This window comes from Diceros bicornis, chromosome 5, assembly GCF_020826845.1.
Source record: "Diceros bicornis minor isolate mBicDic1 chromosome 5, mDicBic1.mat.cur, whole genome shotgun sequence".
In the NCBI taxonomy this organism is placed as follows: Eukaryota; Metazoa; Chordata; class Mammalia; order Perissodactyla; family Rhinocerotidae; genus Diceros; species Diceros bicornis.
Window position 1 is genome coordinate 52,029,680 of NC_080744.1, and position 25,869 is coordinate 52,055,548.

The following is a 25,869-nucleotide window of genomic DNA, read 5'->3' on the forward strand; positions in this document are numbered from 1 at the left end:
AACAGATTTACTTTATAAGATTCACTTTATACTCGATCTCTTAGCATCCAGATCTATCTGCTTTGGTCCATTCAATACAGAACCACCAAATGAACAATTTTCTAAAATAACCTTTTCATTGTGTCACTTATCAATTCCAAACTCCTCAATAACTCTCCACCAACCCATGAAGAGCTGAGTTATCCTAGTGCTAGAAGCTTCCAGAGTACGGTGAGGTGCAGAATAGGCCAAATGCTCTAGGAGCTGGCACTTCCACCAGTGGTTGATGCTGCCAGGCTGCAAGGCTAGTCCTGAGCTGTCCAGCCCAAAGAGAAGAGAACAGTAATCCTGAGATAGAAAGGAAGAGGTTGAAGTGAGGGAAGACCAAGGCATCACATCTTACAAAATGAATATGCAGCATCTAGCACCCAGGAAGTATTACAATGAAAGAGATGAACTTTTTCTGAGACTCAATTTCCTCATCTGTAAAGGATGGATGATAATACCACCCATCTCAAAGTTGTATTTGTTTTCACAATGAAATATGATAACTGTGAATACACTTTATAATTTCTAAAACACTACAATAAAAGAAATGAAAGATTAGAAAGATATCTCTTGTGGTATAACTTCTTGAATGAACAAAAATACTAACAATGCAGTGACAAAAAAGTAGTGGCAATTTTCTTATTTACCTTTTTCTAGTCAATAAAGTTGGGAGATCTATTACTTATTTTTCCCCATGGAATTTAATAAAGTTATTTCCATGTTGCATTTTGTTTACGAGAGTCTTTCTATCAGCAGTCAGCAATCCTGTATAGTTGTAAGCCAGATAATTTTAAACCTTGAATAGGAAAGGCAAAATGAGTGAGTAAACCAAGCAGAGATAGGGATTTGGATATACCTAAAACTCCCAGACCCCTCCTAAGCCCTCCAGGTTTTCCTTCTCAAATGTGCCAAAGGTAATAATTACTGACAAAATAAGGAACACACAGAGGTAGAGCCTAGAAGCAAAGAGCAAATTGTTTCACAGACTAATGATCTTTGCTTTGGTTAACAGCCCTCAATTGAAAGGTATTCATGCAGTTGTCACGCTGAAGAAATCCCAAACCCAGCAAAAAAAAAAAAAGTGTGTGGTTGATTAACTTCTAAGGATGGAATCTTCACCTGTGAGTCCACAAACCCCAAGCTGAGAAATTTAAGAAATATGTATTTGTTTAAAAATGACTACAATAAACCCATTACATATTAATATAAATATTTTTATAAAAAATAACTATATTTTCAAAAAAATAGAGAGGAGTGGCATTGTTTTACATTTTTGCGAATTTCATTGATATCTGTCTAAATAAAGACAGCAGGATTCTCTTATCTGCTTCTTCTTCCAACCTGCTGCACTATATTGTTCTGGTGAAGTGAGGAAAATCCAGCCTCACAAGATAGGTAGGTGGTAAAGAGAGGACCCTGTAGAACCCTTGAAAGCATCTCAAGTCCCCAGACCACACTTAGAGAGCTGCTACACTAGATAGACCAAATCAAAGCCTTTGTTTAAAAAAGAGGGCTAAATTACCATAGTGGCTATCTTAGCTGGTCAAAAATTTTGTATATGATACAAAGAGTTAAGTAATATTTTTAAACCATTAGGAAATATTCAAGTGATGAGCACAACACTACGAAAAAGCATTTATTGAGCAGTAATTATGTATAAGGCATTGTGTTTAAAAACACAAAGAAGCAAAATGTACATCATTCCAAAAATCACATTGTGTTCATCATGGTGTACTAAACCAGAAAAGCACAAATGTTTGCAACAAAAATGATTGAAATAAAAAATATATTTTATTTAATCCAGTTCACCAACAAGTCTAAATATGACACCCTGATCCTACAGGGTTCCAGTTAATCATTTTTTACTATGGAGGATCTCTGAAGGTAAAGTCTGGAAGGAAGAGAAAAAAAAATGGTAACAACAAAATATTTTAGACCACAGAAACCTCAAGGAATAACTACTACATGCATTCCCTAGAGATGTACTGCAAAAGGCTGAGAAACCTATCACGGTAGTAGGAGAGGCAGGCAGGTTCAATGTGTGTGTTGGAGAGGTGTAGAGCTCTACACCTAACTGACCAAATCAACCACTAACTTTCAGTATACTATCTGAGTCCGTAGGAACAATTTTAGTTTTTGATTTTCTTTCTTGAGCAGTTCTACTTGTAAAGATTGACATTTTATGACTCATTGTTTCCTAGAGATCTTTAAATAACAAAGGAAAATTTACTTATTAGTTTTAAATAGAATAAAACTCATTCTATCTTACAATTACAATGTGAGTCCATAGAATCCTTTTATAAATCTAAGATACATTATCGGATCTTAGTGATTTCTTTTTCCTACATCCTGAAATATTTTGCTAATTCCATCATCCTTGGTGTTATTTCACCATCACTCATCAACTACTCCCAAGTGCGCTTTAACAAAAACTAAAAGAGCCAGCCCTAATGGCCTAGTGGTTAAAGTTCAGCACGCTCTGCCTCAGCAACCTGGGTTCGGTTCCTGGGTACAGAACCCCACCAATAGTCTGTCAGTAGCCATGCAGTGGCAGCGGCTCACATAGAAGAACTAGAAGGCCTTACAACTATAATATACAACTATGTACTGGGGTTTTGGGGAGGAAAAAAAAAGAGGAAGACTGGCAACAGATGTTAGCTCAGGTCAAATCTTTCCCAGCAAAAAATAAAAAAGTAAAAAATTTTAAAAACTAAAATAAGATAACATGATTTAATTGCCTAGAAGGATATTGCAAGAGTAAAATAAATCATCATTGATGCATTATCCTTCATTTTTATCTTTTTTTCAGTTTTCTTATTGTTTTGCACAAAATATTACAATAACTTTCACAAAGGTATAGAAGATTGAAGACATCATCTTTGTAGTCTGTGTCGAGAAGGAAAAACTTTAGTTTTACCCTTTTAGGTTGCAGTAGCTGGAGGCCTGTGAATTAAACTCACAAAAGACAGATTAACAGAAGAAAAAGCATGTAATTTTTATTAATATCTACATACAAAGGAGTTCACAGAAAAGAAGTAAAACTCAAAGAAGTGGTGAGACTTGGGGCTTATTAACCATTTCAACAAAGGAAAGGGGATTTGGGCTTTGAGAGACAATGTATCATGGGGAAGTAACGAGGAAATATATGGGAGAACTAATGGAAGATAAGGGTTATTTTTAGTTAGGTCTGTTTATGCAAACTCATCTCCGCGTCAACTCTCCATCTCAGGTGATAAGAGTCCTTCTTCCCTTCCTGGTATGGGGTGGGGGAACGACATGGACGGACGGATGGACACGAAACGGACACCTTCACAAAGGAAATTTTTAGGCAGATAATGGAAGGGTAGAGAACTCTCTTCCTGCATGTTGATTCCCAAATGCCTTTCACTCAAAATAGTCCTATGTCCAAGTGGCATATTTTAGGGTGGCATATACTGAGCCTCTTCATCTGCTTTTAGTTTTCACTGAATATGGTTAAGAACTCAGAACTTTTTACTTTCTGCCCATAATGGAACAGAAGAAAACTGACACTGGAGACATTTCACAATTATTAGATGAATGCAAAGAGAGAGAGCAAGCACTTCAGACTCTAATGATGACAGTGAAATTTGGGAAATCTCAGATTGAGTCTTCAGATGGGATCCTAGATCAATTTTCTCAAACTCAACAATGAATGAGTGAACAATATATTTTGAAAACTAAAAGGAAATATGGTATTCTCATTTGGCAGGAAGGACTTCATCATGCAATATTTTTACAAGAATGTAGACCACGCTCTTTTGCTAAAAGGACATGTGACAGTATTCTTTCATGTTTGTGTGCTAAAATTTAACCAGATACAGTTCATAAACGGGCAAGTGCTGAATGCAGGTGTATACAATGGTGACTAGAAGGGAACAGCTGACACAGAAATTTTTAAATTCATTGGATTGATTACTCTAATTGGTGTCTACAAATCTAAAACTGAAAATATCTTGCAATTATGAAGCAAACGGCCAACCTCCCTTCAACAAAATAATGAGCCATCAAAGGTTTCAAAAAATTCTTCAAGTATTACATTTGATGATGCACATGCAAAAAGAAGACCCAGAAGGAATGATAAGCTAGAACTTATTAGGGAAGTATATGAAATCTCAAATCAATCTTTACAACATGAATATGCTCCAGGTTCCTGTATGCTCCAGGTTCCTGATAGTTAGTCACATTCAGACAATGTTGCCCATTTCAGGTACATGCATACATACCTTCAAAACCTGGAAAATATATAATAAAAATCTGGGCAACTTGTGATAAGCTTGCAAGATGCAGATACACAGAGATTCAGAAAAGGGGTGAGAGCAGAACCAAGAGTATTACAAGAATTAAAAAACTGTCAGAAATACAACTTGTGACAAATTTTTTATAAGTTGAGAATTGACTTAGTATTATCCAGCAAGAAATTTTCCTCAGTTGGCAATACCAGGAAGAATAGGGTTGAACTTCTGTGAATCTTCACAAATAGAAAGCAAGAGAAGTCAATTGCACATATCTGGATTTCAAATATATTCAATGACTCTTACTGACCTAAGAAAAACTACTCTTCTCAGCTCAGTGCATTCTCAAGTGTCAATGAATTCAAAAAACCCTGCATAAATCAACCTGAAGAGAGCTGTATTATAACAAGACTAAGGAGGGGTAGATATACTCATTAAGAGAGTCAGTACCTATACTTGCAAAAGAATTACTTGAAGATGATGGTCTACGATTGATATTAGTGCAGAAAACGCTTTCATTGTACGGGGAAAGCTTCAATTACAAAACCATAAATTACCAAGAAGAATATTCCTCATGCAAATAGGAAAACAACTTGCACGAACTAAGAAGAGAATTTTGTCTTCCCTCCAACCGCAATATTCTTTTGTACCGGTCTCAAAGTGGGAAGAATAAAGGAAGATGTTCTTTGTGTAGATACAAAAACTAAAAAAAAAAAAAAAAAAAAGTACTACAATTGTAATAAGAATGTGTGCCAAGAGCATTCAAATATGATGCATATTCATTGTAGGTGTGGCATGTAATGAGATACATGAGATATATTTTTTGTTTTTCATTTTTCTAAGTATATACAAAAAGATTTGCTATGTTTAAATTCTTATTAAAAGCTCTAAGTTGTTTTACATTATCCCTTTACTCTTCTGTAAATTACATAAAATTAATTATATAATGATATAAAATTATTTAAAATATAAAAAAAATGAAATAGTTCCTTTTAATCTAGATGGTAAATAATGATAATTATTTTTCTCAGTATACTGAGAGTTAAAAGAATCCTTAAAAAAAAAATTGCAGGCCAGCCCGGTGGCGCAAGCGGTTAAGTGCGCACGCTCTGCTGCCACGCCCGGGGTTCACCAGTTCGGATCCCAGCACACACTGACGCAATGCTTGTCAGGTTATGCTGTGGTGGGGTCCCATATAAAGTGGAGGAAGATGGGCATGGATGTTAGCCCAGGGCCAGTTTTCTTCAGCAAAAAGAGGAGGATTGGCAGATGTTAGTTCAGGGCCGATCTTCCTCACACACACACAAAAAAAAATTGCTTTGCAGAAATGAATAAAAATTCCAAACACATTTTTGATACAAATTACCAAATAAATCAAGTCATTATTTCTTTAAAACAACCTGACTGGAAAATCAAATATTTTTGAGTCCTCTGAAGCAGGAAAAGATAAACTATTCAAGATTATATATTTAATTAGTGAATAAGTCATAAATATTTCTCATCCTTCAAAAGTTCCTTTATTTTTTGCTGAGGAAAATTCGCCCTGAGCTAACATCCGTTGCCAATCTTCCTCTTTTTGCTAAGGAAGATTCGCCCTGAGCTAACAGTCTTCTTCTATTTTGTATGTGAGCTGCCACCACAGCCTGGCCACTCACAGACAAGTGGTGTGGTTCCGCGCCCAGGCACCAACTCCAGGCCGCCAAAGCAGAGTGCACCGAACTTAACCACTTAACCACTAGCGGGGCTGGCCCCAAATGTTACTTTTGAATTAACAAAATATGCTGTCAATAATCTCCAATTTCCTGGCATCTAAAACTATAGTTTACTTTCTATTTACAAAAATTGCTATTCTGTTTAGGTACATCCCCTGCCTAATTCGTATAGGGAAAAAAAAATCTTGGTATGGTTCTAAACGTTGTCTTGAATAAAGAAAACAAGTATAGAAGGGTACAAAATTATCCCTTTCCTTTGCCCTCCTCTCCCCCACTAAAAAAGCCAATGCTGAGTAGTAAAACAATGCACTGAAGAAGCAGGACTGGACTAGACAGCCTATCTGGAAAGAACAGGTTCAAGTGGGGATGCTGAGATTTGTAGTCTTCCAACATCAAACTACCTCAGAACTTTTCTATTTATCACAGCTCACTAGGCTACAAGGGCCCTAAGCAAACTTTCAAAGGAGGCGAAGTCTACTTTTGGCCTCCCGTCCCCTAGTCACCCTAGGCTCTGATACCAACCGGTAGCAGCAATTCCAAGTTCCCCGCACTAGGTAAATTAGTGCTATCCCCCAAAATTGCCCCCCTTTCACTCCCAAACAGCCATTTCTACAGGATTGCTCCCGACTATGTTGTTATCAGATTACTGCAGGTAAATTCATACTAAATATCAATGCCAAAATATCACCCCACGGATTACTTGCTAATTGCAAACGGAAATGCCTACAATGGAAAGATAGTCTGTCACCACCTTACGCAAGAGATCAAATTTGGGATTACTAATAGGATAACCCTACGTTATATGCCTTCTGATGTTATATAATATTAAGTACACTGCGTGACTTATTAAGTATTCTTGCCAAACACATTAAGCCTGATCTACTCAAGCCTTTAGATCTAACTGCAAGTTTACAGAAAATACAGAGGATAGAGGTTGAATTGAAACCCCATGAGGTAGAAACTACCAGTAAAATACAGAACGTGGGTTATTCTACAAGACTACTGGCCTGGTCTCTCCAAAAGGTCAATGTCATCAAAAAAAAAGAAAAAGAGGTAACTACACTAAATTAAAAAAACCTAATATAAACAAATGTAATGCACGATTAGATACTGGTTCCAAAATAAACAACTAAAAAGGACATTTTGGGGACAATGGGAAAATGTGAATACATACTAAATACAAACATTAGACTGTAGTGCTTATTCTTAAATGTGATTACGGTATTGCAGTTATATAGAAAATTGGCCTTAATCTTATAATATACACACTGACACACATGCGGTACTTAGGTGTGAACTATCACATCACCTACAACGAGCTTTGAAAATGCTCACCATAAAGAATGTGAGATAGGAAGATAAAGCGAATGTGGCAAAATGGTAACTATTAACACCAGGTGTCAAAGACGAGTGTTCAAACGTGCTCTTCTTCAATTTTTCAATATGTTTGGGGGAAAAAACATGAAAATTTAAATAACAAAAAGTTGAAAAGAAATGAAGTCAAAAAAACGTAAAAGCAGCAGCAACTGAACAGTATTTCTTAAATTTCCTAGATGAGCCTCCTTGCCACTTCTCCTCACTCACCTCATTATCACAAAAAAATTAAACAATATAGCGAATTGAGCACTGAAGGAGGAATCAAAAGACCTACGGTTCTAGAAACGGCTCTATCACCTCCTAGCCATGACCTCATTAAAGACCTCTCCCTGAGGTTCTGTTCTCTCCCCTTCAAAACAGTTCTATCGACAGAGACCACTGCAAAAGGGGCTATGAGGTACCAATCAGGCGGTACCAATGACAGATCCAAAGGCAAGAGACAATTGTAACGGTATTTGTACTGAGGTTTTAGAACATCAAAAGCACACAGCCCTAACTTAATTCTCTAAGCAAACCAGTGCCTTCGCGGGCACAATAAGTTTCTGCTCAGAGACAGCTTGAGTTGGCACAACGCAGGACACCTCACAAATGCTAAGAGGCAGCTTTTGTACTTAAAACTCTCCTCCTAGGTTGCAATTTTATGTTTAATGGCACTGAAAGACGTCAAATTCTTAAGCCACAGTCCAAACCTGAAAGCAATAAATAAATAAAGTTTAAGTTCACAGAATTTTTTAAAAACTAACAAATCTTTGCAAACAAAGAGAACCCCTTGGACGAAGGTCTCCCGTGCTTGCAGAAGCGGGTTCATTTTGACGTTTCTCCTCCCTAAAAGCGTTAACACTTGAGGTAAGTTGGGGGGAAGTCCTTCCATCTCTAGAGCAGGATTAAACCTCCGAGTGAGATCATTCTTTCCGCCTCATTAAGGGAAACCTGAAAGCTCGGTCGGAAAATTGTGTCTCCAGCTCCGCGTTTCTCCTCAGGGCCTTTCTGCTCTAGACAATAACGGGCTTCCACGGCAGAGCGGGGCAGTCCCTTTGACAAGAATGCGGGTGTGAGCGTGGACTGGTCACCCGGGCGGGGGAGCCGGGCCCTAGGGTCCTCGACGCCCGAAAGCTCGGAACCCCCTTTGGTCTCCTCGCCTACAGCTGAAGGGACTCCGGGAGGGCTGCTGTGAGGAGCGTGGGTCCCCGCCAAACGGCAGCACAAAATGTACGGAAGACCAAGGGGAGCTGCCTCCAGAGAAAAGCCAAAACCAGGCAGGGGGCAAGCAGGCGCGCAGGCCCTGGCAGGTGAACTGCAGGCGGCGAAGGAGGAGACAGACGCGGCAGCGGCGGCCTGCGCGGCCTCGGCCTGCAGGACCGAGCCGGCCGCCGCGTCGCGCTAGGATCCCTCCCCAGCCAGGGCCGGCGCAAGATGGCGGTCCGGCCGCCGCCGCGCAGCCGGTCCCCTCCCCCGCGCCCTGGGCGCTCTCGGCGACCCGCGCCGGCCTCGACACCCCCAGCCCAGCGCCCCCGGAGTGAGGCGGCGCAGGCCGCGCGGGAGGGCCTCTGCCTGCTGCAGCGCGGGGCGGGCGGGGGCGGGGGGCGCTTACCGTGAGCGGAGCGGATCGGCCTGACTGGGGCCCTGAGGAGGAGGAGAAAGAGGAGGAGGAAAAGGAGGAGCACGAAAAACTACACGGCGGCGACGGCGGCGGCTCCCATTGCGGAGCAGGCAGCCGAGCCGGGGAAAGGGGGGAGTTCTCGTGAAGCCGGCGCGCTGCCTCATGGGTAGGCTCCGGGTCAGCCTCGGCGCGTCCGGGCTCCCTTTCTTCTCGCCGACGCGGGAGGCGGGTGCGGGCATGTGCACCGCGTCGCAGGCCCTCGAAGGCCGCGGCGCCCGGCCACGCGCAGGCCGCGGGCGAGGGCCAGCCCCGGCTGGGGGCCCCGCGGGGCTGTGGGTGCCCTCCTGCTCGTTGGGCAGCTCGGGCAGCATTCCCGAAATCGGGGCTGCACCGAATCGGAAGGCGTGGGAACGTGAGTTCCGGGGCCTCCGTGTGTGTAACAGCTCTCCGCAGGCTTGGAAAGTAAGAGGGTCTAGGAAGAGAGGCGCCGTTAAAAAGAAACACTGTGCCTGAGGGGCGAAGACGCAAACCAGATGAGGAAAAGAAGTCAAGTCGGGTTCCGTTAATAATTGGCTAGTTTTGCCAAATTTGTCTCAGACAAACGATTTTGCTTGTGTTTCCTTTAATTCCTAACTCTGCTGAATGGATGCCTATCATTACTAAAAAAAAATAAATAAATAAAAATAAATGCATTACAAGAACACTTGCCAAGATACTGCTTGCATAAATACTTGCTAAACATCGTATTCTGATCTGTAAGGAAAGTTTTCTCTCCCAGTTGTCCTCACAAGATCAGTGGCAGTAGTGGTCCAGCCGTCAAGAGAGACCTAGATTTGAAATCTTGACTCGTTAGACCCTTAACACACACACCATTCAATCACTGAATGGTACTAATTCTGCCTATTTGAATTAGTTTTTTCTTTCTCATCCAGCTTTTCTCTGGTGTTTATCATTACAGTTGCTTCCTTTCTTGATTACTACTCCCAGATCAATCTTCCCCAAAGGCCACTTGAATTACCCCTGGAGACCTGGCATGGCTACAGATAAACATGACCTACTCTTCTCCCAACTGGGCAAGGGATAGTCTACCCAGCTTTTCCTTTCTTGCTGGCCCTGAAAATACGTTTTATAGGAAAAGACAGAATAATCAAAATAACAAACATGAAAAGCTAAAAGTTCAAAAATCTTAGAGCATTCTTAAGTCATTATATTTCAAATATAGTTCCTAATGGTTAGCAAAGCATGTTACAGTATGAAAGTGAACTTAAGATTTCACTCTGAGTTCTAGAGTCTGGGCCTCAGTTTGCAGAGATAGAAACTTAATGTTGTTAGCCCCCAGAGCTGGTTTAAATCCAGGGGGATGATTCATGCCCACCAAACTTACTAGAGACTGATGTATAAATCAAAATTCCAATTTATTCCCTTTTTTCTTTTTTTTTTTTTTGGTGAGGAAGACTGACCCTGAGCTAACATCTGGGCCAATCTTCCTCTATTTTGTATGCGGGATGCTGCCATAGCATGGCTTGATGAGCAGTGCATCAGTCTGCACCCAGGATTCAAAACTGCGAACCCTGGGCTGCTGAAGCGGAGCATGTGAACTTAACTACTACACCACTGGGCCGGCCCTATTCCCTTTTTTCGTGAAAAAATTGCCACAAAGACCAGAAGACTCTGGTCGACACATTTTCACTCAAAAGGAACATTTACATGAGAAGCCAAATTTTAAACTGAAGGGGAGGAAGACTATCCTCTACGCACTCTAGGTCCTTTCTGGCTGGGCTACAAATTAAATTGACATGAGACAGAATAACAGGAGAATATCAAACAAAGCTTTATAACATGTATACATTGGAGAGACCCAGAAACTGGGTAACTCAACAAATGGTGGAGGTTCTCATCTTAAATAGCATGTTTAGGTAAAGACAAAGGAGGGTGTTGGGGGTGGGGGGAGTCAGCTATGGGAGATTACCAGAAAAGCACAGTAAACAAGAGTATGCAGATTTAAGTCCTCGCCTTCCACACTGGTAAGAGTTTCTAGAGATAAGGTCATCCCCCCTTCTTCCTGGTACAGAGAGGAAGATACCTTTACAAATGGAGATTTCCCTTACAAATGTAAATGTTTCTTACAAAGGGTAACTTCTATTTTTACTTGGTTTTCAGAGCTTTGATAAGAATGGGCTTAGCAAGGACCCTCCCAGTCTATCCATACCCAGAGTTATCTATGGTGATGGTCTGTCCTTAGGACAGGTCTTCTATCTTAAATTCTTTTAGGCAGTTAGTTGAAGGGGAGGTCAAAGTTTCTTTCTGAGTCTTCTGAGCCTGTATTATCTTCAGTTCGAAATAATCCACATACCAGAGTGGCACATCTTGGGGCAGCCTGCCCTGAACCCCATCAAAAGGATGCCTGGTGAGTGTGAACTCAACACACAGAAAGTAATTTAGATGACTTATTTGACTACTCCATCCTTAAAACTCCTCCCTTGGCTTCTAGAACATGACTCTCTTGGTTCTCTTGACTTACTGTCCGCACCTTCCTGTCATTTTTTAAGAGCTTCTCTTCCTCTAACTTGTTATATTTTCAGCCCCTTTACATTCTGTACACGCTCTCTACATATCCTCTCAGTACTCATTCTCCTTAAGTGAAATCATGCTCCACACTCTTCCTGACTGTAGTGGATATAGGTGATTTCTAGCTTCCATTCCACAACTGTGTTGTGTTCACCCATGCAATTTGGGTGGTATAATCACCCCTCCAATTCCAAGAATGGTCCAACCAGCCTAAAACTATCATAATTACCCTTACCTCCCTTTGAGACAGTTTTTGCTTCAGAAACCAGAGTGAAGCCCAGAATTTTTGTTTGATTGTGAGCAAAAGAGAAGTTCTTTCTTTCTCTGGATGTTATGGCTTTTTTTTTTTTTTTTTTTTTGCTACTAAGGAGAGCCAACTGAGAATAAAGATAACATGTGGAGGAGGAGGGGCTGGGCGAATCAGTCCCTGGGACCATCATAAAGCTCCAAATCAAACCCAACCTGAACCCCATACTACCTCTAGACTTCTCTGTTATATGAGCCAATAAATTCCATTTTCTGTTTAAGCTGAAGGGGTCGAGAATAAGCTACTGTGGCATAAAAATTATTTTTAGCTGAAGGCATTTGAGTTCCTGAAATCCCTTATCTGCCTAGAAGCAGAGCCTCCCGAGAGAACTCAATTGTCATAAATCTCCTCCCAGGGAGCAACCAGGGAAGACTGACTCATCACTGGAGACAATGAGAATTGTGACCACACCTAAACAGACATTGTCACAAAACTATCATATCTCCCATCTATTCTCCTAAGGGCCCATTTCTCTTTCTTAAAAGTCATTTGTTTTCCCATAAGTGCCCTCCCCCCCTCTCCCCTTCACCTATTAAAATGGTGTATTAGAAGCCCCAAATTCTAACCACCACTTTAAGTCACATTTCTTTGTGAATTCCCCTTCATAGTATGTGATTAAAATCTGTCTTTTCTTTTGCTAACCTGTCTTTAGTCAGTTTAATTCACAGGCCTCCAAAAGCTAAATCTAAGAGAGTAGGGGAAATGTTTTTCCTCCCTGACAAAGCCAATTTGAGTAGGACTTTCTGTTACCTGCAACTGAAAGCATCCTAACTATGATGGAGACAATGATAAATATTCACCATATTATTTTCCTCTTGCATACCCAAGAGACCCACATTTCCTAGCTCCCCTACTTCTACATCAGGCCATGTGACTGTTTCTGGCCAGTGGAATGTAGAGAGAAGCAGTGATTGCCCAATCTAAGCCTGACCATTAAAATCTCCAGTGGGGGCCAGCCCCATGGCATAGCGATTAAGTGTGGGCACTCTGCTGCTGGGTGGCCCGGGTTTCGATCCCGGGCACGCACCGATGCACCGCTTGTCAGGCCATGCTGTGGCAGCGTCCCATATAAAGTGGAGGAAGATGGGAACGGATGTTAGCCCAGGGCCAGTCTTCCTCAGCAAAAAAAAAAGAGGAAGATTGGCATGGATATTAGCTCAGGGCTGATCTTCCTCACAAAAAAAAAAAATCTCCAGTGACTTATAGGTTCTTTGTTGTTTTTTACACATCAGTCAGCCAGATACAGAAAATTGATGAGCTAAGGGATGGCAGCAACATTAGATGGAAGGACCCTGGGTCTCTTAATAATTGCACAGAGCATATCCACCACACTGACCCTCGCTGGACTGATTAGAGCAAAACATAAACCTTTATTGGATTGTGAAACTGAGATTTGAGGGTTGTTTGTTACAATAGCTACAATCACTAACCTTGATTAATCATAGAAATGCTGGCCTACTATAACAAAAAATCTAAAATATGTGGCGTTAGTTTAGCACTGCAGTCATGTGGGAATTAAGGAAACATGTCGTAGGCTGGATAACTGAAGATTCATATTAGGCATTGGCTAAACTGTTGCCTACTATACCGTAGAAAGCAGATCACTACAAGTACTCTTTTGTAGCTCTAAGGGAAGAGTTCAGAAAGCAATATTAATAGTGGATATTGGTGACTTTTTAAGTGATTAGCAAGGTATTACCAGAAAGAGATTAGTGTAGAACAGAATTAACCAGTTTACAAACAGAAATGAAAGGGAATAGAGAGAGTCAAGCATTTGGGGGCCTTGTAGAGTTGGAAAACACAATAGTCCTAGACTCCAAAGAGAAACAGATATGATTTTAAAAGGCTTTGAGCAAGGAAGCCCCAGTAGGAATCGAACAAAATGACTCAGCCCTTAGGAAAAGATCAGGTTACACATGTTGTTTCAAATAGCACCTGTTGTTTCAGATAGCCTCAAAGTAGCAGCTATTATTTTTTCCCCCAGCTTTACTGAGGTATAATTGACAAATAAAATTATATATATAGTACTTAAAGTGTACAGTGTGATGATTTAATATAGATATCCATTGTAAAGTGATTACCACAATCAGGTTAATTCACACGTCCATCATCTCACTTAGTTACTTTGTGTGTGTGTGATGAGAAAGCTTAAAATCTACTCTCTTAGCAAATTTCAAGTATACAATACAATATTATGCTGTATACTAGATCCCCAAAGCTTACTTATCTTATAAGCGAAAGCTTGTGCCTTTTGACCAGCATCTTCCGAAAGTAGCAGCTATTAAGTTAAGAGAAAAAAGGGAGATTTGGTCAAGAAAGCAGAGAAATAAGGCAGCTTTTAGAAGCATATCTCCAGAGAGAATTTTGTTGGTGCTTCAACCGTTATTCTTGGATCTCTAGCCACCTCTTCTGGGTGCTCCCTTTGCCCCAAGTTTCTCTGTGCTTTTACTTCTAACAGCCAGGAACTGCAGCTCTTTTTCAAAGGACTACACTTAGGCTACGGGAGCCATTTTGCCTGCCTTCACAGAGACTGGAAGTACCCGGGAATTGACATGCCCTTAGGGCCAGCTCTTAAGCAAGGACTGACAAATGCAGGAGTGTGAAAGCCCTAACTCCCCTGTCTTGGGTAGGAACAACTTTGAGGCATAATTTACAATCCAGAATTCCCCTGGAGGATCAGGCTGAAGCTACCGTCTGCAGGGTTTTTTCTAAAGTTTACCCTTGCTTGTGTGCACATTAAGCTATTACCCCAGCTTCAAAGCCACCCTTCTTAACTCAGCTTTGTGATGCTGGGGGCTGGGAATCCGCAAACCAATTTTGTCCCTTGCCAGCTGCTGCCTGTTACGTTCCAGCAACAGAGGACACTAGAGGGAGACTGCCAGGCTGGAGGGGGGAAAGAGGACCTTATTCCTTCCTGTTTACTTCTATTTGCTTTACGTTCCTGACATTATGAATCCAGCCTTTTCATCAGTTCTAGCAGCAACAATTCATTCCAGTAGCAGAGGCTGGATCCAGTTTACAGTTTTCCCAATCCTTGTAGAGCTAGTCTCATTGTACCCCCCGCAGAGACATCAACACCAGTGACCATCACCTCTTCCTCAGAGGTCTGGGTCCCAGCTCTCTGGTACCTCTCCTCCAACCTCAGAGACTCCAGCACCAGTGGAGCAATACCTCTTTCTCAGAGGTCTGAGTTTCAGCTCCACAAGGCCATTCCTCCAAGCTTCTAAGTGTTTGTTATGGGCTGCAGATATGTGTCCCCCCAAAATTCATATGCTGAAACCCCAATGCCCAGTATGATGGTATTTGGAGATAAATCCTTTGGGAAGTAATTAAGTCATGAGGTCTCTTTCTCTTTCTTTCTCTTTCTCTCTCTGTCAGCTAACAATAAGAAAGCAGCTGTCTACAAGCCAGGAAGCAGATCCTCACAAGACAAGGGATCTGCCCCAACTTGATCTTGGACTGCCCAACCTCCAGAACTATGAGAAATAAATGTTTGTTGGTTAAGCCACCCAGTTTATGGTATTTTTGTTATAGCAGCTCGAACTGACTAGGACAGTGTTACTGATTCAAACCTCTTCTCTTTGTTGCCTCAGCCCTAAATGTGGTAGCTGCTTCCTGTAATTGCTACCTCCATAATATTTAGTGTTCTCTTTTTGCCTTTAACAATTCTTTATTTTAAATTCTTTCTGTTAAAATAATTAGTATGCTTCTGTCTCCTAACTTGATCCTGAGTGATATACTTGGCTTCCTCTTCTTCCTTGTCCTCCTCTTCCCACTCCCATACAATGTTCTTAATAAATCATTGTTCACAAATCCTCTTCCCAGGATCTGCTTCTGGGAAACTAAATCTAAAACAGTCTCAGAAAGACCTTTGGGTGTTGTTAATGGCATATTGAGCTGACTGGTGTGAAAATTAATAAACAGAAACCTCATTAAAATGGAGTCAGGAGATCAAAAGGGAGAGCTCTCACATGCTACACGATAACAAAGCCCAACAGGAAGAGGAAAAACCTCTTTCTCCTGCCTGGCAAGAAGCTCAGCCAAGGAGTAACTGTCACAACTCAGCCAATGAAAACAGCTACGCCTGAACTCTTTGTTTACACTAGCCCTCCCAATTGCCTCTTCCCCTCTATAAGAGTTTCTCCTCCCTTGCTGCTGGAGGACTTGCATGTGGCTCGCCATGGTTGCAGGCCTTGAACTGCAATTCTTTGCCAATCCTGAATAAACCCATTTTTGCTGGAGAATTAACTGGCTGTCTATTAGTTTAAGGTCAACATTTAGGTGGCCCATATGGGATCCAGAGAAGACCCCTGATGACTCCAAGGCTGGTGAGCAAACAGGTGTGGTACCCACAACAGAGCCCATTTAGCTCACTGCTTTTCTCACTGAACTGGAGTTAAATGGTCTTTTCTCCTAGATCCAAGCTTCTACCTTCTTTGCATTTGAGGCCCTCCAGGCTTTATTCAAGATCTATTTTAACGCTTTGCCCTTTTCTGGTTAAAGCCTTGTCTGTCTATGAGTGCTTGATTGGCACTTCGGCCTAATTCTTTTGAAATCAGGTTGTTTCCACTAGAACTGTGCTAGGCCTTCCATCCAATTCCTTTGGAACCAGACTGTTTCTACTTGGAAACTAGCTGGCACTTTGGCCTGACTCCTTTGGAAGCAGGCTCTTCCAATTGAAACCATGCTGACCCAGCCTTTGGCCTCACTCCCTTGGGAGCAGGCTGTTCCATTGGAACTGCATTGATTCAACCTCTGGTCCACCTTACTGAAATTGGACTGTTCCTTTTGGAACTGACTGGTATTTGGCCTGCATGCTGTTTGAGAATTATTCCTTTGCTCTAGAGAAAAATGTCTAAGAAATGGGATCCCAGTTATCTAAATATTTTGAGGGTGACCTCCTTACAGGGATCCCAGTCAATTTTATGTTTAAAAGCCACAGTACTTCCTTATGTGCATTTCTAACTAAATGGACCAGTTTAACCAAAAGTAATTTAGAACACCAATGGCCATTGTGGGGAACTTTTGAATTCCCCAAACTTACTTTTCTTAAAACTGAATTGGGGGGCTGGCCTAGTGGCGCAAACGGTTAAGTGCACGCGCTCTGCTTCGTCGGCCGGGGGTTCGCAGGTTCGGATCCGGGCATGCACCGATGCACTGCTTGTCAAGCCATGCTGTGGCGGCATCCCATATGAAGTGGAGGAAGATGGGCACGGATGTTAGCCCAGGGCCAATCTTCCTCAGCAAAAAAGAGGAGGATCAGCATCGGATGTTTGCTCAGAGCTGATCTTCCTCACAAAAAAAAAAAGAAAAAAAACTAAACAAAACTGAATTGGACAACCATAGCTCTGAAATTTCCAAAACGGAATGGAACACCTATTTCAATTGGTATTTTCAGGCTTCCAAAAGTTACCAGGAGTCTAAAATTGCCTCTTTGTAAAATAAGATTTTAAGATTAACTGAGGCAAACTAATGATTAAAGAAAGAGAAGATGGCTTCTGAAGCCATCATATTCCTCCTCCCTGGCTCCTAGTGCTCAGGCCCCCCCTCTGACGCCATCTTCCTCCTTCCTTTCTATACAGTCTACACCTCCTTTATATCCTCAGTTACCCCATACTAACTCTCTCACCAAACTTCCCCTTTTCCCTGAATCTCTTCCCAGTCCCTCTTCCTATGAATCTATCAGAACCTGTCCCTTTAAATAAGCCTTCTGAGGATCCAAAGGCTAACCCCTTAATTTCTTATCTTTCCTGGACTAAAGCTGAACTACGAGCCATAGTCAAAGAGTTTCCCAAAGTAAACGAAGATCCTCACAGATTTGCTGAGGAATTTAATGTAGTCATTCAAACGTATCAACCTGGTTTCTCTGGCTTATATCAGCTACTTAATATGCTTGTCAGTGAAGGCTAGGCCCAGCATCAGATGAAAACGGCTAATTGGGAAAATCCTGAAACGTCTCTGGTATTACAACCAGGAGACCAACCCACTGACCTGCTGTACGATCAGGATCAGGCAATCACTAAACAACTTCATCAGGCAATTCCTAGGGCTTTCTCAAAGCCTGTTGACTGGAACAAAATTCAGGCTTGTGCACAAAAACCTGATCAACCTGTTCATGACTATTACAATCGACTTCAGACTGATTTTAAAAAAAATTCTGGTCTTTCTTCAAATGTTAATTCCACCTGGGTAGCTTTTAACTCTGTTTATTAATTGGCTAAACCGGGACCTTGCCCTTCTTGTAAAAAGGACCAGGGTGGAATGGGAGACTGTGTACACTCCAGCTTTAGTTAATCTGGTGAACTAACTCTCTCACACTCTAGATGAGCCACCTAAAAGAAAGACCACTAAAATTCTTAATCTTGAATTCTAGCAAATGAATGCCCTAAATGAAACCAAAACCTCCCTAGTTTCTGCTATTGTTGCAAAAAAAACAGGACATTGGAAAAGAGATTGTTACAAATTTAAGCGCTTCACATGCCTTCAGCCCTCTATCCACCCTTTCCGATGTCCTCCAAAGTCCCAGTGATGGGGCTCTGAGGAAATACAGGGGCTCTTCCCAATCCTGCCTCTTAATTGGCTTGGAGAAACATTTCTCCAAATTGGAGATGAATCTCTTTCTGTCCTAATTGATGTGGGAGCCACCATACTCTCAGTGCTCAAACCCACTACTATAAAGCAGCCCCTGCCTCAGAGTACTAAAACAGTTCAAATAGTGGGGATTTCTAATAAACCTCAAAAGGTTCCTGTCTCTGAACCTATTCCCTTTTCTTTAGGCCCTTTAGGAGACACACACCCTTTTATCCTTAATTCCTCAGCCACTATCCATCTATTAGGCCAAGGCTTAGAAAAGCATCATGCCAGAATTCCTTTCTACCAAAAGGGGGAAATAATTCTAGAATTTGACAGTAGCCATCAAAACAGCTAACCAGGTGAATTACATGACCTTTTGACATATTTTATTTGCTCCGTCTCTGGTACCAGAGCTGATTCTGGAAACGGTGATCATTTGTCCCTATTAAATCAGCTACCACCCTCTTTATGGGCAAAATCTTCAACTGATATTGCTAAAATTCAAAGCACACCTCCCATCAAGATTCAAATAGATCCCTCATAACCTCTCCCCAGAATTAATCTACATCCTATAAGTAAAGAAGACATTCAAAGTATAAAGCCCATAGTAGAAGATTACAAGTCTCAAGGCCTCATTATCCCTTATACTAGTTTCTGTAATACTCATATTTTACCTGTGAGAAAGCCCAAGGGCTGAGGGTGGTTTGTCCAGGACCTCTGAGCAATAAACAACATCATTATCCTTCAAAACCCTGTTGCTCCTAACCCTCATATGCAGCTAACATCCATTCCCACTGGGAGCAAATTCTTTACAGTAATTGATTTACATAGCGCATTCTTTAGCATTCCAGTTGATGAAGCTAGCCAGTACGTTTTTGCCTTCACTTGGGAGAGAAAACAATTCACCTGGACAGTAATGCCTCAGAGATTTACGGAGAGTCCTTCTTATTTCTCACAAATCCTGAAGGCTGATCTGGATGTTATCGAGTTCCCCAAGGGTTCTACTTTGTTGCAATATATGGACTATTTGCTTCTTTGCTCTCCTTCCCAAGCCTCCTCGCAAGAAGACAGCATCCACTTGCTAAAGCTTTTACCCTTAAAAGGACATAAAGTCACCAAGCAGAAGTTGCAGTTTGCCCAAACCCAGGTTAGATATTTAGGGCATCTTTTATCAGAACCAGAGCTAGACCTAGATCCAGATGGGCTTCACAGTGTCCTAAGTTTCCCCAAACCAAAAACTAAGTGTTAACCATGAAGTTTTTTGGGCTGATTGGTTATTGCTGAAATTGGATTCCAAATTTCTCTCTTATGGCCAAACCTCGGTGTGTTTTATTAAAGAACAACAACCCTGACCCAATTTTATGGGAAGAATAGGATCACACAGCCTTTAAAGCCTTAAAGGAGAGTTTGATGAACCCACCTGCCCTTGGACATCCCAATTATCAGATTCCCTTTTTCCTTTTTCTATGTAATGGAAAGGAATGCCCTTGGGGTACTCACCATCAGGGGCCACCATCAACCTATAGGGATTTATATCCAGCAACTGTGGCACGGGGCTGTCTCCCATGCCTTACAGCCATTACTGCCACTGCCCTTTTGGTTAAGGCCAAATCCCACACTCAGAAAATCACTGTGGGATCCCCTTTAACCACTTTTGTACCTCATGCTGTGTAAGCCTTCCTGAATTCTCATTATACTCAAAATTTTTCAGTCAGCAGCCTCACCTCCTATAAAATCCTTTTGTTAACTGCTCCTCACATAACTCTTTCATGTTGTCATAACCTTAACCCTGCTACTCTTCTCCCCTAAATGCTCCCTAAATGCTAAATGCTGATGGATCACCTCCTGACTCCTCGTGATGATCTGCAGGAAACTCCTTTGGGTAATGATGACTTCTCACGGTTTACTGATGGTTCCTATTTAAAGGTGACAGTGGCAAATACTGTGCTGGATGTGCTATTGCTACTCCTTTTGATATCATTGAGGCAGCACCTTTACCCAAGGGCCACATCAGCCCAAAAGGCTTTTAAAAAGTTTTTTAAAAGGCTGAATTATATGCTCTTACATGGGCTTGTACTTTAAGCCAAGGCAAAACTGCCAATATTTATACTGATAGTAGATACGCTTTCAGAGTAGCTCATGATGTTCAAATGTTGTGGAAGCGTTTCCCTGATGATTAGTGATGTTGAGCATCTTTTCATGTGCCTATTGGCCATCTGTATATCTTCTTTGGAGAAGTGTCTGTTTATTTCCTCTGCCCATTTTTTGATTGGGTTGTTTGTTTTTTTGTTATTCAGTTGTGTGTGTTCTTTATATATTATGGAGATTAATCCCTTGTCAGATATATGGTTTGCAAATATATTTTCCCAGCTGGTGGGTTCCCTATTCATTTTGATCCTGGTTTCATTTGCCTTGTAGAAGCTCTTTAATCTGATGAAGTCCCACTTGTTTATTTTTTCTTTTGTTTCCCTTGTCTGAGTAGACATGGAATTCAAAAAGATGCCTTTATGGCTGATGGTGAGTAGTGTACTACCTATATTTTCCTCCAGGACTTTTATATTTTCAGGTCTCACCTTCGGGTCTCTGATCCATTTTGAGTTAATTTTTGTGTATGGTGAAAGAAGATGGTCTACTTTCATTCTTTTGCAAGTGGCTGTCCAGTTTTCTCGGCACCATTTATTGGAGAGACTTTCCTTTCTCCACTGTATGCCCTTAGCTCCTTTGTCAAAGATTAGCTGGCCACAGATATGAGGTTTTATTTCTGGACTTTCAATTCTGTTCCATTGATCTGTGTGTCTGTTTTCGTACCAGTACCAGGCTTTTTAAATTACTATCGCCTTGTAGTACATTTTGAAGTCCGGGATTGTGATGCCTCCAGCCTTGTTCTTCTTTTTCATGATTGCTTTAGCTATACAGGGTCTTTTGTTGCCCCATATGAATGTCAGTATTCTTTGTTCTATTTCTGTGAAGAATATCCTTGGGATTCTGATTGGGATTGCATTGAATCTGTAGATTGCTTTAGGTAGTATGGACATTTTAACTTTGTTTATTCTTCCAATCCAAGTGCATGGAATATTTTTCCATTTGTTTATGTCATCATTGATTTCACTCAATAATGTCTTATAGTTTTCATTGTATAGGCCTTTCACTTCCTTGGTTAAATTTACACCTAGATATTTTATTCGTTTTGTCACAGTTGTAAATGGAGTTGTCTTCTTGAGTTCTCTTTCTGTTAGTTCGTTGTTGGTATATAGAAATGCAACTGATTTCTGTAAGTTGATTTTGTACCCTGCCACTGGGCTGTAGTTGTTGATTATTTCTAATAGTTTTCCAATGGATTCTTTAGGGTTTTCTATATATAAGATCATGTCATCTGTGAACAGTGAGAGTTTCACTTCTTCATTGCCTATTTGGATTCCTTTTATTCCTTTTTCTTGCCTAATTGCTCTGGCCAGAACCTCCAGTACTGTGTTGAATAAGAGTGGTGAGAGTGGGCACCCTTGTCTTGTCCCTGTTTTCAGAGGGATGGCTTTCAGTTTTTCCCCATTGAGTATGATGTTGGCTGTGGGTTTGTCATATATGGCCTTTATTATGTTAAGGTACTTTCCCTCTATACCCATTTAGTTGAGAGTTTTTATCATAAATGGATGTTGAATCTTGTCAAAAGCCTTCTCTGCATCTATCGAGATGATCACATGGTTTTTATTCCTCGTTTTGTTAATGTGGTGTATCACATTGATTGATTTGCAGATGTCAAACCATCCCTGTGTCCCTGCTATAAATCTCACTTGATCATGGTGTATGATCTTTTTAATATATTCCTGTATTTGGTTTGCCAATATTTTTTTGAGGATTTTTGCATCTATGTTCATCAGGGATATCAGTCTGTAGTTTTCTTTCTTAGTATTGTCTTTGCCTGGCTTTGGTATCAGGGTGATGTTGGCCTCATAGAATGTGTTGGAAAGTGTTCCATCTTCCTCTATTTTTTGGAATAGTTTGAGAAGGATAGGTATTATGCCATCTTTAAATGTTTGGTAAAATTCTCCAGAGAAGCCATCTGGTTCTGGACTTTTATTTTTGGGGAGGTCTTTGATTACTGTTTCAATCTCTTTACTTGTGATTTGTCTATTCAGGTTCTCTATTTCTTCTTGATTCATTTTTGGGAGATTGTATGAGTCTAGGAATTTATCTATTTCTTCTAGATTGTCCAATTGTTGGCGTAGAGTTTCTCATAATATTCTCTTATAATCTTTTGTATTTCTGTGGTATCTGTTGTAATTTCTCCTTTTTCATTTCTAATTTTATTTATTTGAGCCTTCTCTCTTTTTTTCTTGGTGAGTCTGGCTGTTTGTCAATTTTTTTTATCTTCTCAAAGACCCAGCTCTTTGTTTCATTGATCCTTTCTACTGTTTTTTTAATTTCAATTTCATTTATTTCTGCTCTGATTTTTATTATTTCCCTCCTCCTGCTGACTTTAGGCTTTGTTTGTTCTTCTTTTTCTAATTCTGTTAGGTGTAGTTTGAGGTTGCTTATTTGGGCTTTTTCTTGTTTGTTAAGGTGGGCCTGTATTGCTATGAGTTTCCCTCTCAGGACTGCTTTTGCTGCATCCCATATGAGTTGGTATGGTGTATTTTCATTTTCATTTGTCTCCAGATATGGTTTGATTTCTCCTTTAATCTCCTCAATGATCCATTGTTTGTTTAGTAGCATGTTGTTGAGTCTCCACAGCTTTGTCACTTTCCTGGTTTTTTCCTTGTAGTTGATTTCTAACTTCATGGCATTATCGTCTGAAAAGATAATTGTTATGATTTCAGTCTTCTTAAATTTATATAAGCATGCCTTTTTTCCCAAAATATGGTCTATTCTTGAGAATATTCCATTCGCGCTTGAGAAGAATATGTAATCTGTTGTGTTTGGATGGAGTGCTCTGTATATGTCTATTAAGTCCATCTCATCTAGATTTTGTTTAGGTCTATTATTTCTTTATTTATTTTCTGGCTGGATGATCTGTCCACTGATGAGAGTGAGGTGTTAAGATCCCCTACTATTATTGTGTTATTGTTAATATCTCCTTTTAGGTTTGTTAATAGTTGCTTTATGTACCTTGGTGCTCCTGTATTGGGTGCATATATATTTAAAAGTGATATGTCTTCTTGGTGGAGTGTCCCTTTTATCATTACATATTGCCCCTCTTTGTCTCTCATTGCCTGTTTTATCTTGAAGTCAACTTTGTCTAATATAAGTATGGCAACACCTGCTTTCTTTTGTTTGCCATTGGCTTGGAGTATTGTCTTCCCTTCTTTCACTCTGAGCCTGTGTTTGTCTTTAGAGCTGAGATGTGTTTCCTGGAGGCAGCATATTGTTGGGTCTTGTTTTTTAATCCATCCCACCACTCTGTGTCTTTTGACTGGAGAGTTCAGTCCATTTACATTTAGGGTAATTACTGATATATGGGGGTTTGTTGTTGTTGTTTTATTGCTGTTTTTCCAGTTCTTTTGTTTCTTGTCCCATGTGTTTTGGACTACCAGTTTAGTTTGGTAGTTCTGTATGGGGGTTCTCTTAGTTTTCTCTTTCTTTATCGTGTGTGATTCTGTTCTGGTTATTTGGTTAGTGGTTACCATGAGGTTTGTATAAAAAATCTCGTGGATGTGATAGTCCATTTTTTGATGGCCTTTTATTCCCTTAGACTAAGTTGATTCAATCCCTTTCCTCTTCCCCTTCTACATTATTGTTGTCACAACTTATTCCTTCTTGTGTTGTGAGTCCATGTTTAACATGATGAGGTTATATTTATGCTTGGTGCTTACTTTCCCTTGATTTTTGGTTTTATAATTAAGTGTTTGCTAATCTATTTTGATAGAGGACTGCAGTTTTTCTGGTTTTGTCGACCTGTTTTCCTCCTTGTTCACAACTTTGAATCCCTTTCTCTTTTTTTCCTCAGGGATGAGGGCCCTCTTGAGCCCTTCTTGTAGTGGGAGGCTTGTGGCAATGAACTCCCTTAGCTTTTGTTTATCTGGGATAGTTATTATTTCTCCATCATATCTGAAGGATATTTTTGCTGGATAGAGTATTCTTGGCTGAAAGTTTTTGTCCTTCAGAATTTTGAATATATCATTCTACTCTCTCCTAGCCTGTAAAGTTTCTGTCGAGAAATCGGCTGAGAGCCTGATAGGAAATCCTTTGTATGTTATTTTTATTTATTTATTTTTTTTGTCTAGCTGCCCTTAATATTTTTCTTTGTTGTTGACTTTTGCCAGCTTTACTACTATGTGCCTTAGAGAGGGTCTTTCGTGTTGATATATTTAGGAGATCTATTTATTTCATTCACTGGTATTTCCAGCTCCTTCCCCAGGTTTGGGAAGTTCTCAGATATTATTTCTTTGAACAAGTTCTCTGCTCCTTTTTCCCTCTCTTCTCCCTCTAGAATACCTATAATCCTTATATTGGATTTCCTAATTGAGTCGGATATTTCTCCGAGAGTTTCTTCATTTCTTCTTAGTCTTAGTTCTCTTTCCTCCTCCATCTGGAGCATTTCTGCATTGCTGTCCTTAATATTGCTAATTCTTTCTTCCATATTGTCAGCTCTGATGCTTAAGGCTTCCAGATTTGTCTTTATCTCCTCTATTGTGTTTTTCCTCTCTAAGATTTCTTTGTGTGTGTGTGTGTGTGTGAGAGGACAATCAGCCCTAAGGTAACATCTGTGCTAATCCTCCTCTTTTTGCTGAGGAAGACTGGCTCTGAGCTAACATCTATTGCCAATCCTCCTCCTTTTTTTTTTCCTCCAAAGCCCCAGCAGATAGTTGTATGTCATAGTTGCACATCCTTCTAGTTGCTGTATGTGGGAAGCGGCCTCAGCATGGCCAGAGAAACAGTGTGTCAGTGCGCGCCCAGGATCCAAACCCGGGCCGCCAGTAGCAGAGCACCTGCACTTAACCACTAGGCCACGAGGTCGGCCCTCTAAGATTTCTGATTGGTGTTTTTTTAATAGTTTCAATCTCTTTTGTGAAGAAACTCCTGATTTCATTGAATTGTCTGTCTGTGTTTTCTTGTATTTCATTAAGCTTTTTTATGATGGCTATTTTGAACTCTCTGTCATTAAGGTTATACATTTCTGTGCTTTCCAGGTTGACTTCTGGGTGATTGTCATTTTCCTTTTGGTCTGGCAATTTAACATATTTTTGCATGGTGCCTGTCAGTGTTGGCTTACTTTTCCTCAGAGTGAAAATATATGGTCGCAGTTTCCTCTTGCTGCTGCTGGGTGGGGGTCAAGGCTGTGTATTCTGGCCCACCTCAATCCATGGGCACTCTCGTTGGCCCCTGGCTGATCTGAGGCATGGCTGAGTGCAGGCTGGTGGGGGGAAAGCGTGGGAACAGCTGGAGCTGGAGTGTGAGAACAGCTGAGATTGGAGCACAGCTAAGCCAAAGCAGCTGGGGCTTGGGTGCAGGTGGGTT

General features: G+C 40.9%; 1 protein-coding gene across 5 annotated transcripts in view; it reads right to left on the reverse strand.

Moving 5' to 3' along the window:
* ZNF280D (zinc finger protein 280D) overlaps positions 1-9,101 on the reverse strand; it is a 115,943-nt gene extending 106,842 nt beyond the window's left edge. For 4 of the 5 annotated variants that reach the window (XM_058541653.1, XM_058541650.1, XM_058541655.1 and 1 more), the window contains exon 1: positions 8,961-8,990. The gene's annotated coding sequence lies outside the window, so the exon portion shown is untranslated. Of the gene's footprint in view, positions 1-8,960 lie in introns of all 5 variants that reach the window. The other variant, XM_058541654.1, reaches the window with a different exon arrangement.
* Between the last annotated feature and the right edge of the window lie 16,768 nt (positions 9,102-25,869).